At 32.3% G+C, this 13,002-nt stretch overlaps 1 pseudogene; it reads left to right on the forward strand.

Annotated features, from left to right (window-relative positions):
* Nucleotides 1-6,551: 6,551 nt before the first annotated feature.
* On the forward strand, nucleotides 6,552-8,947 carry LOC114733501 (myosin-binding protein 7-like; annotated as a pseudogene).
* The last annotated feature ends 4,055 nt before the right edge of the window (nucleotides 8,948-13,002 follow it).

Below are 13,002 nucleotides of genomic sequence, written 5' to 3' on the forward strand. Positions count from 1 at the left end.
AGTAGACAAAAATAGTGATCAGGCTAGGACAGGAAGGACGATGTTGTCCCGTCCTGTGACCCCGTTCTATTTGGGAGTTTTTTTCAAATTTATTTATTAATAATTTTTATTAGATTATTTAATTATTTTTTTAACAATAATTAGTTTTATAGTGATTTTCAGTTTTTAAGTTGTAATATTATCCCAATAAAATCTTTTTTTAATAAAATAATTCATAAATCATTACATAGTATTATTTTATGGTAGTTTTTTTTTATAATATTGTTTTTACACTTTTTTTATATTATATTATTGGGCTTTTTACATAATATTTTGTAGTATTTTTGTTTTCAGAAACCCAATGAAAAATAAATATTACGACATAAAAAAAGATTCAGATTTGTTTAAAAAAAAAAAAAGATGTCCTAAGGACGGGATTGGACAAGCCTGTGCCAATCCCAGTTTCCATCACGTCCCGTCCCGTGAGCATACATAATATCTATTAGATCTTGTTCAAATTATTAGTATGTATTTACGTGTAAAATAACGTTGAAACCGTTAGCTTTTCATATATTCTTTATAATTCATTTTTTTGTTAAAGAATTATCGCGATACATATGTGTATCATGTGCAGCTTCTATAGTCAAGTTTTCGAAAATACTTATATTATTAAATATAATTTGATATATAATTAATTTTTTATTATCAAATTATTTCTTAGAAGATATTTAAAATAAATATAAAAAATACATTTAAAAAACTTAAACTTATAATTAATAGTGTATAGTATATATTATAATTTTTTTAATAAAAATTTGGGAATAGGAAGAGCTTTTCTTTAATGGAAAGTTGATCTAATGTGAATCTGAATTAGTCAATAGAATCAAATCATCAAATACTCTATAATAATAATAATAATAATAAGATTGATGGGGATGACGAAGACACTAAATACTCTAATTTCTCTTCTTGCTCTTTTTCGCAAATGCAAAAATGTTGATAACTTTGTTTCTTATATTGTTTCTCCCAATAAATATAGCTTGTTTCCTCACGGAATGTTTTAATATATTTGATTATATAATTTTTTTTTAAAAAGAAGGAAACGTATCTTAGTATTTTCTTTCTACTCATCTGCTCAACACTTTCCTAAAATGTGGTTGATTTGTGACTACAGAAAAGTAGAGCTATCGCTAACGAACAAACGAGCTATATATTTGATTATATAGCTTGTTTATTGATTTGGTACTTTCAGCTATAGGCAAGTGTCACTTGTCTTGAGCGGTGCCCCGAGATATTTTAAAGGGCAGTGATGATAATTTTCAACGAGTCCTTAGGGAGTAATATGAAGGTTTTCATGAATGACTTGGCAGTATATGGTAACAATTTTGCTGCATATTTAGAGAGCTTAGATAAAGTCCTAGTAAAATATACTGAAAATAACCCTGTACTTAACTTTGGAAATTATCATTTTATGGTAGATAAAAGTGTTGTTTTGGGACATTTGGTGTCTAGGAAAAGTATTGAGGCCGATAAGACAAATATTGAGATTATTTCATCATTACCATATTCTTTTATATTGAAAGAATTCATATCCTTCTTAGAACATATCAGGTTTTGTAGGAGGTTTGTGAAGGATTTTAGTAGAAAGATGAAATATCTACCACATAATATAATTATAATATAACCATCCTCCTAATTGTGTACAAATCCTCTATTTTCTTTTGCAGTGGTTGAATAAAATATAATAATGTAGTGGTGTAATCTTTTTTAATTTAAAAGAACGGGGATTGAACCATCACAATTCACCCAAGGTAAGTTACCCAAAATATTCAAGGCAAATCCACAAGATATATGAAAATGAAACATCTGGAAAAGTAGAGATTTTAAATACTTGCATGCAAACATATTGTATGAAGTTTTTATTCTCCCCTGGGCTTTTATGAGGGGCACATTTGTACATTTTACTGATTGACACTTGTGTTTCTTTAGAGTTGCGAATTTATCAAAATTTGATGCTAGTAATAAAGTAATCATAAGGTTTTTTCCCCCTCAATATACTACCTCCAGTTCTTAATATAATAACTAGTTTAATTTTTAATTTAGTCTTAATATGAGATTTCAATTCAGTTTGTTTCTTATATTTATTCATTCTTTCCAAGATAATCCTTATAGTAGTTGCACGTATTAAAAATTTTATTAAATGTTAAAACTAATATATTTAATTGGCAAGGGTATTTTGAGAAAGACAACATATATTTAATACAAATAACTAACTTAACAAGTTTTCTTAATCTATTCAAATTAGTTAACTCTTATATTAATGACCAAAAGAGGTAATATAATATACCTGAGTATTTAATTGTATAACATAACAACTGATAAACAGGATTTAAATAAAAAAGAAATTAATTTGTTTAGTAATAATAAACATTTTAAAAATCTTCAAACATTTTTTTGAAAAAATCAATATAGATAACATTTTTTTTGAAAACAATCCAATATATATACTTGAATGATTAGGACGTTAAGGTGTGGTGCAATCTGGGTCAATATCATCATCACCTAATCCATCTTTCAATTCAAGAAGTGAATTATCATCCCGCTGGAACAACCAATTCCTTTTGCCGCTACATGTACTGGCTTCCTCTAAACTCTAATTGAGAGCTGCTTCGTAACTCTTATGATCCGTTCATGGCGGACCAACCACAGCGAGGAATCTGAATATTGAGTAGTCATCAACCTCAGCAACCAAACTAGTCACTATCGTAAATTCATAATCCTGGGAATTTCATGGCTTAAACCAGCATGATGCAGGGAGAGTCACCAAAAGCTAGGTCCCAGAAATTTGAGTAGGATCTTGGAATTTCTGAAGAAATCATAAAAGCTACAACACAAAACTAACAAACAAATCTCTCCTTTAAGATAACTCCTAAAATCAAAGATTTTGAGATGTGGGTCGGAACTGGTCCTGAATCAAGAAAAAAAAAAATCAGAAACTACAGAATCTGAAATGGCGGTAGGAGGTAATTAATATTTGAAGAACCAGAATGGGAGCAACCAAACAATTTTCCAGATTTTGTTGTTCTCATGTAGAAGTAGAGAACTTCAAAGTTCACAGTACATGCAAAAGGAAGGAAGGAAGGAAGAAATAAATAAATAAGAAAGAAACAAGAAGAACCCACTTTGGTTGATAAAAAGTTACAAGAGAGAAGATTGAAATTTTATACTTGTAACAAAAATATAAATTTCTCAACTAAGTTTTATAAGTATTTAAGATCAGAGTGTGTTTCCTATTTTGTTAGCAAAATAGAATTAAGGTGCAATTTTAATCTTAATCTTATTTCTCAAATGTAATTTTGCTTTTGATATCTTTAAGGGTCAAAATTGCATCAGAGAAAAAAATATCAAAAGAAAAATTATGTCTGAGAAATAAGATTATGGGTAAAATTACATAACTAAAAGATTAGGAGCAAATTAGAAGGTGAGAAATAAGATTAACTTCAAAATTGTATCTTAACCAAAAAAAAAGTCTGTTTCCTATTTCATTTAATTAATTGAGTTTGGAACGCTCTACATAAAGGAGTTATACCTAGTAATAAATAACAAGAGGCCTGCATTAAAAAAAAGAGAGAGAGAGAGAGAGGCCCACTCGCTCCTTTATTAACGAAGGGACACCACTCCGACTGTCCTAATCGCTATTGGTAAGCTGTCAAAGGCTCAAAGCAGCAATTGATGAATTTCGCTTATAGATTATTAATATATATAACATGTTAATATACTCCATCCAAACCCATAATTACAGTCACTCTAACTAATATGTAAAAATAAAAAATAGTAGTTAACTCATTAAATATTTGTGTCAAATTGAAATTTTTTTTTCATTTTACCCATATTAAATGAGGTTGTGAATGAGAGAGAAAAAATACAAGGGATTACATTTAAACAAAAAAAATTGATAAATAAATATTAATTACTCTCATAATAACGTATATTTTGAATTAAATTATTCCTCTTGAAACGACTTTTATTGGGGACCAAAAGAAGTACTATATTTTAAGTTCTATGTAATATTTTAAGAAAATTATTATAGGTCTTAGATGACAAAATCAAATAAAAATATTTTTGAATTTCATTTAATATTAAAATTTGATTTGTAAATATATTTTAAGTTTTAAGGAATTACTAATTTAACTTATAAATATCAAAATTTGATTTGTAAATATTAATTTATAAATTTAACTTATTAGTCACGCAATTTGACTTATAAAAACAAAAATTTGGCTTATAAATATTAATTTTATTGAAATCTATTAATATTTAAATAAAATTTGAAAATATTATTTATATTTAATTTTTTTTGTCAGAAACCTAAACCAATTTTTGCCCCTTCCTAAATAAAGAAACATATCATGTCGGCGCAAAAAAAATAAAGCAACATATTATATGTGTATATATGGACAAAACTTAGGTCACATTTGTTACAACTCATTTTGTTCAATCAAATTCTGTCTCCTATAATATTTTTTTTCCATTAGCATTTAATTCCAACAGTCAAATTAAAGCTCTACTAGTTAGTTCAGATAAAATTCTTATAATATATTTACTTCCTTATATTTTATAAATTATAATTAAAAAATTATTCATAAGTTATTTTAAATTAAGTTTCAGAGAACTAACCGCTAAGGACGCATGAAGGGAAATGAGAGGAGGGGAAAAAACTTAGCGAAGAAGAGAAATTGTTGGTGATGGAGGACACTTGGAAATTCCTAACAGGCTGGATTAGATAAGTTTTTCAACAATCAATCCGTACTTAACTTTGATCTTTTCAAGACTTATTGTCAGCATTTCAATACGAAAAAATCCGTTGAAAGTATTACAGGTTAATACTAAAAAAAAAGCATTAAAAAATTGAAAATATGAGTCTTAAAAAAATTGAAGTCAAGTAGTAATTAGTATTGTTGTCAAAATCATAAGTTAACACTTTAAGTTTAATGTTTTTATATTTTTATCTCACAAAAACGTGTCGATTTGTTCTTAAATTCGTACTAGCTATAAACTCAATTAAATGTATGAGTTCACTCACCGAGTTTATCATTTTTACATTTTTAACTTATAAAATCGTGTTGATTTGTTTTTAATTTTTTGCTAATTTTTTAAATTTATTTATGTTTAATAAATTTATATATAAATGTCATAGAAATTTTTTTTCTTGAATTTGGTAAATTAGTAATGTTGATGAATTTAATTTCAATTATTTAAATTTAAAATATATTTAAATAACATTTATATTTCTATTACGAGGTTGCTTAAACCGGTAAGTTTGATAATATAGGTGACTAGTAAACAAACAAAAGTTGATTACTGACCAAAAATAGGTCATTTTTTAATCTCTAGAATTTATATAATCCTTAATCATAATCCATACTTTTAAAGGTCCTTAAATATCTTTTTTTTTTTTTTAGCAAAACAGGTCCTTAAATATCTTTTTAATCTCTTCTTTTAAAAAAGTAAAGCATTAATGGGGGAGCAGAACTCCGCGATTTTCTTTACAGGGTGTGCCATAGTATTTAATCATCAAATGAATCCTAGGTGTCTTGGAAGCCCCTCGGCTTTTAAAAAACTATTTGCACATATAATTAAAAAGCTAATCAACAATTTGAGTTAAAATTTATGGTAGGAGTTTACATTTCATCCTTTAATTTTTTTTTAAATCATCTAGTAAAACTATTTTTCTGTGTTTATTATTATTTTAAAAAAAATTAAAAGTAATATATAGCATTTAAAAATATTTTATCAATATTAAAAAAAAAGCTACTTTACGTCTTCATATAATCAATTTAATTACCAAAAAAAAATTACACAAGTAAGTAACATGTAACGGTAAATTCTGATGCAGGAAATGGCGGTATTAGTTACAAATTACTCACTTGTTATGAGATTTTTTTTATAAATCCGTTGTTTATATAGAACTGTGATTTTTCTCACATAAAATTTAAACGGTGACATTTTTCTCAATGAAAAAAATGCTAATATTAGAGGAAAAAATATTTTACAAAAAATTAAGAAATTAAAATAAATTCTATGCGAAGTTAAAAGACTAAAAAGTATAGTTTTGCCCAAAACTTATCCATGTCCACGTTTCGGCGTGTATCTTGCAGAGCAGGCTTCTTCATGTGTGGAGCCGGAGGTTGACTGAAAATGTTTGGAGCAGCGTTCTAAAATATGGTCGGCGATACTCGGTCGTCATCGGAGCCTGTTATAGCCGTTGGAAGTATTGCCACGAACGGACCAACGGCCTTTTGAAAAAAAAAAAAAAAGTAGATAAAATAAAGAAGGCAAGGAAAAACATACAAAAAAGAAGGGGCTACGAGCACTTGCGGGGAAAGGAAGACAAGGGCCCTACATGGAAATCATTATTCACCGCTGAGAATATGCAAATTCTAAAGAATCCTAAAACAACAACGACACCACTTTCTGATTTTCTTTCTGAGGCTTCATGCGAGACCAGTAACGTTCATGCACAATCATCATGTTGTCTGGGTTTGATTGTTTGTTCTTTCTGTAGAAAACCCCAGAAAAAAATAATGATTTAAGTTTTGTTTTTTCAATCCTGTTTCCTCTCGTGGCCTTGAAAATTAATTTCCGGGGACACCGTTTGGCCCTTTTTTTGTTTTTCTGTATTTGTCTCCCTTGGGGCTTTCCTTGTTTGTCCGGTTTGATGAATACATGCTAATCCGGAAGGTATAATTTGGTTCTTGAATTGCTGTTTTTTCATATTGCATGAGCCTGTGCTGGTTCTTAAATCCATCATTTTCTTCCGCTTTTTCTCGTCTTTTCTTTCGGAGCAAACAGCAAGAGGCTCTGGCTTTCCTTGAAGTGCAAGCTCTGTTATTTCCCTATGAATTGTCATCTGCGTAAAGAATCATCTTACCCCTTTGCGATCACCAGATAGATCACCTCCTCCTCCTCTGCTCTGGGCTGAACGAACAATTTGATTCCCCTGCAGGTATGTTCACTGCTCGATGATGTGTTTCTGATACAGATTACGTCAAATTCTTTCATGGAACCTGCTTTCCTATCTCCAAACATTCCATCGACAATGTAATATCATCAAACAATACCTTTCTTGTTGCTTCTCTGATCGTATCCTAGCTGGATTTTGTTTAATGTTGATTGCTGAAACATGAAGCTGACTGCTGACATCAAGTTGATCATTTAAGGATTGTATCGTTTCATTTAAGTTTCTTTGAAATTGTGAAATGGAAACAAAACCATGCTTTCCAGCATGAAAGTGATGCAGAATTCCTCTGTGGTGTTTTTGATCAGAATAAGAGATTGCTTCTGCTGGATTGATTCTGAGGATGGCAGAAGCTAGCTCGAGCAGTGGAACAATGGCGGGGAGTGATATTATAGCGATGAAGGAGACGCTGCGGGCTCAGCAACAACTTCTGCAGAAGCTGTACGTAGAGTTGGATGAAGAAAGAGAAGCCTCTGCAACAGCAGCGAGTGAAGCTCTTGACATGATTCTGCGTTTACAAGGAGAGAAAGCAGCAGTGAAGATGGAGGCCCGACAATATGAGAGAATGGCAGAGGAGAAGCTAGAACATGCAGAGACAACTCTGGAGATCTTCGAAGAGCTCATGTTCCAGAAAGACATGGAGATTGGTTCTTTGGAGAATCAAATTCAGGCTTATAAGAGAAAGCTTGTTAGCCTTGGATGTGATCCTAATCTCAGTGAGTTTGAGCTTCAGGAGGAGAATAATAATAACAATCAGTCGGTTCAAGGAACTGATGAACATCATCAGAACCCAGAAAATGAATCAGTGAGAAGGCTCCATTCATTGCCTCCTTTACCTGTAAATAAGAACAACTTCAGAGCTGCTAGGAAGAGAGAAAGATCACCAAGTCCACATCATCATACAGATATGATTCAAACAATAGAGGAGGAGAAAACTGAGAAAAAACCCATCCAACAAACCACGGATTTGCCAATAACCCTGTAGAATCTACGCATGAAACCCTTGATGCATACTGGGAACAGATTAGAAAGTTAGATGAGAAAGTGAAAGAGATATCAGATTGTAAGGAAATAGAAGGAATCAAAGGTCCAAACCTGAGAGGCAGGAGACACAGATCATGTTCATCATTTAGAGCAAGGAGTAAGACAATCTCTAGCATTAATTCACATCAAGTTCATCATGAAGTTAATAAGCAACAAAATAGGGAAGCAATTACAGATCCTTCTTGTTCGGTAAATGTGCATGATGTGTTTGAAGTTCCACAACCTGGGGATAGTGATGGAGCCAATAAGCATGGGAAAAATAGACTAGAGAGGTTGAGGACAACAGATTCAGATAACAGGTTAACAAAACCAGACCCAGAAGTGTTAGACGAAAAGGCTGAAGCACTTTCTAGATATGATTCAGGAAAGGTAATGAGGTTTCTAAGCATAAACACGGAAACCAAAGCACACAGTCCAAATGGTAGTAGTAATAATAATAACAACAAGATCACTTGTATGTTTGGCCGGAAAATGGAAGGAACAAGTGTGGAATGCAATGGGGAAGCGGAGTTTCACCTTCTTTCGAAGAGAATCGAGAGGCTTGAGAAGGAAAGGGGGAGAGAGAGCTCAAGGCAAGAAATTACACATGATGGAGATGGTGAAGAGCAGCTTAGGCTCTTGAAGGAAATACTCAGCCAGCTCAAATCAATGAGGGAAGAGGTTATAAGTTCAAAGGCAAAGAAATCTCCACCTAAAGATGATGATGGGCTTTTGGATCCTCTTAAAGAGGTAAGACACCTACACATCCTCTGGTGTTATTGCCTTTTGTTTCTGCAATTGAACTTGTTCTGATTAACATGCTGATGATCAAAACATTTATATGAACAGGCAATGCTCTACTTCTGGATTTGATTCTGGTATGTGCATGATTTGGTTATAAATAGAAGTGTGCGATGGTATCTGATATTTTTGAGAACGTGTGGATTTGAGGACATAGAATAGATTCATTGATTTTTGAAGATAGTTTCTGAAATGTCTATATATTCTGTTGTAACTTCATCTTGTACATTAGGCACTGATATGACAGTAACTTGAAGCTCCTGTAGCGTTGAGAATGTTCTACTTCTTTCTTCTTCTTTTTTCCCCTTTTGTTTCCTTATATTTTTTTGATCAGTGATTGAGATTGATGTATACTTAAGTTAGTGGAGTGAGGAGCTTCTTGATACTGTACTTTCATGCCATGAGAGAAAATAAAATGTTATGGCGATTTTCCTCCTCAAAGTGAAGTGAAAGCAGACAAATCACTGTTTCATGAAGAGCACCAAAATTTATATGCCTCTTCTTTATCATCTTTAGGGTCCTTTTTAGGTGTCTCTCTCCAGACTGACTGTTTTTGAAAGTTCTGAATGTATTTTATTGATTAAGTCGTGTGATAGGGAAAAAGTGACAGACTGAGCATATGCTATGTTTTTTTAAGAGAAGAAGAAAAAATTAGTTGGGGGGGGGGGACTATGAAGAAAATGAATGGATTGAGATTATGGTTTCCTCGTATTCATCACTCCGACAAAGCCTGATACCTATATTGGCAATTTTTTTTTTTGGACTCAACCTATATTGGCAATTGAAGTTGGGCGCAATCGCAATGCATATATATAGCTGGGTTTTAGCCCCATTACGTGTGGGTCAATGGGCCAATATGGATTTTAGGCCTACATTCTAATTACTCTATCAAGGCTTTTTCGGTTATTGCCAAAAACCAAAAAAAACAAAGTTCTTCCCAAGAAAAGTTCTTCTTCCCTAGCAAATACTACCTCAACCACTAATATAAAAACTAATTGACTAATTTAAATAGATTAAAAAAATTATTTAATTTAGTTATTTATAATATATAGGTGTTGTCTTTCTTAGAATATTCATGTTAATCATGTATATTAATTAAAACTATCATTTGATGGAACATTTAACATGTGTAACTACCACAAAAATTACTTTAAAAAATAGATAAATATGATAGACAAAGTAGATTGGGATCTTATATTTAGAATCAAATTAAATGTCAAACTAGCTCTTATATTAAGAGTTGGAGGTAATATCATCATTATTTGGCATACATAGTAACATTGATAAATGAAGAAAGGAAAAATATATTAGGTTAGTTCAAATCACAAGAATGAGATGATCCATGGATAGAGCTCAAGATGTAATAAGAGAGAGTAAAATTGAGAATCTATCACCAAACAAATTAGCTCTTTCCTCCAGGAACCTTGCGGCATGATATTTTTCATACAAAGTAATACCTCTCCTCTATTTTTCAGAACTTGTCATAGAAATTTGTTTCCCTTTTTTTTTTTTTATGTAGTCAACATCTTTGTTGTAATTCTTACTTTGTACTACCTCCGCTATTTAATATAAGAGATCGTTTGACTTTTATCTTGATCTTAAATATAAGATCTCAATCTACTTTGTTTTCATTTTTTTCTAAGGTAATCATTGTAATAATGGTAGTTCTAACCAATACACTTGATTAGTAAGGATATTTTAGGAAAAACACTATTTATTATAAATAACTAACTTAATTAATTTTCTTAATGTACTCAAATTAGTTAAAGAACTTTTATATTAAGGACCGGAGGGAGTATACTAACTCTTCTTTTTATTATAAATCGTTTTTTGTTTGATTAAAAAAAATTAAAAATGAGAGGAGACATAATCACATGTCCTTGCTTTCTTTCGAAGAAAATATGTATATATGTAATAGCAATAAAAATGTGATTAAAATAATAATAACAAATATGTAATAGATACTCCAAATAAAAATTGGTTTAGTTGGCAAAAATAAATGGGAAAATGACATTGAGGTCCCACAGAACCAAAAATACAGCAAATAAGTCCCCTGAAATCCCATAATTTTTCTGAAGTCCCAAAGGGACTTAGGTGCAATTTTCAGAATCTGGAAATTACCCTCTTGCCTTGGCCCTGTTATCAGAAAAAGAGACGGGAGAAGTTCATTTGGTGAGGATTTCCCGCGCAAAATTATCATGGTGAAGCTTTTGTAAATGCGAGGATTTCCATGGGTGAAGAAGATGTTGAAGCTTCTGTAAATGCTAGGAATATGACAAATCTTCAGGTGTGGAACTTTTTTTTCTCTCCTCTCCTACCTTTCTTGACAGATTGTGCATTTGTTTGGGAATGGGAAATGAAAAAATCGTTTTTGCCTTTGGTATTTCAAAGCTTTTGTTTTTGGTTTAGGATTCAGAAGTTAATGAATGGAAAATCTGTGTTTTTGGTTGGTGTGTGTTGTGATTTAAGTTGGGTGTGTAGAATGATAATGGGTGCTCTGTTTTTGGGTTGTTTTCCTCTGTTCTGACGTTAGTTTAGTGGCAAAGGAAGAAAAAGATGAAGGTTAGTGAGGGTAGAAACCCTTAGCACGAAATGGGATTGTGTTGTCAATCACGCCGCGATAGTTGTCAAAGCGTGCCGCGACAGTTGTCAATATAGCTCCCTAAGTTGTCAATGACAGTTGTGTGCTTCTTGATGCAGGTTTAAGTTACTGATGGCGAGTACGTCTAGAAAACATCTATTTTGCTTTGTTCACATAGGGGGAAAGTTTATAAATGATGGAGAAGATGATATGAGATATGTGGGAGGTAGTGTAAGAACAACAAATATAAAAGAGAGCACAAGTTATAAAGAATTGAAGGAGATTATATCATCAATTACTGGAAAAGAAACCAACTCATTTCTTTTGAAATTCTCAGTTGTGTTTGATAAAAAAATTTTTGTGGAGTTGGTAGATGATGATAGGGTAGAACATTTGATAAAGTTCAATGAAGAAAGTGGTCATGTGTATGTAGAAGAGACTGGAAACAAAGACCACACAGAAGCAACAAGGGATAATACAATGGAGGAGCAAGATGTGTAAGTTTAGTTTAACAAATTTGTTATTGCCATTTCTTGGTATGTCAGTTGTTACTGTCTTACTATCAACTTGTCAATGCATGCACCCTGACTTCTCATTTCTTGCAGGATTGATCAATCATTTGGAGGTGTAAATGAATTGTCTATGTCTCCACCTACCTCATTTGATGTGATTGGAGAGTCATCATCAATTCCTTGTGCTGTTGAAATGATCCCAACACCTACACCACAAATGAATTCCACAAAATGGAAGGATTTGATTATTAGATTCTGATGTCATTTAAGTTGTCATTACTTGCACCCTGTATTGTCATTAGACCTGTTATGACTTGTCAATAAGAGCACTGTCACTTGTCAATTAATTTGCTGATGTAAGTTGTCAACAATATGAATTCAAGGTACGTAACTTGTTTTAGTAATATATGATATTTTCAATCACTCTGTCATATTATATTTTTGGTTATTTGTCATATATAATCATTATTAATGAAGTGTCAATGGTGGCACTGTGACTTGTCAATGGTGGCATAGTGACTTGTCAATCATGGCACTAAGACTTGTTAATGGTGGCGCTGTGACTTGTCAATGGTGACACACTGACTTCTTGTTGGTGGCATTATGACTTGTCAATGGTGGCATTGTGACTTGCCAATGGTGGCACACTGACTTGTCGTTGGTGGCACCATGACTTGTCAATGGTGGCACACGGACTTGTCATTGGTGGCAATGTGACTTGTCAATGGTGGCACTGTGACTTGCCAATGGTGGCACACTGACTTGTCGTTGGTGGCACCATGACTTGTCAATGGTGGCACATGGACTTGTCATTGGTGGCAATGTGACTTGTCAATGGTGGCACTATGACTTGCCAATGGTGGCACACTAACTTGTCGTTGGTGGCACTATGACTTGTCAATGGTGACACACGGACTTGTCATTGGTGGCAAGATGACTTGTCAATCGTCACACCGTGACTTATCAATGGTGGCACTGTGACTTGCCAATGGAGCACTATGACTTGTCACTGGTAGCATTGTGACTTGCCAATAGAGTAGAGTGACTTGTTAATTGAACATAACTCTGAGTAACACTTTCTGATTAAT

This window comes from Neltuma alba, unplaced genomic scaffold (assembly GCF_004799145.2).
Source record: "Neltuma alba isolate B1F8T4 unplaced genomic scaffold, ASM479914v2 tig00013009_pilon, whole genome shotgun sequence".
NCBI lineage: Eukaryota > Viridiplantae > Streptophyta > Magnoliopsida > Fabales > Fabaceae > Neltuma > Neltuma alba.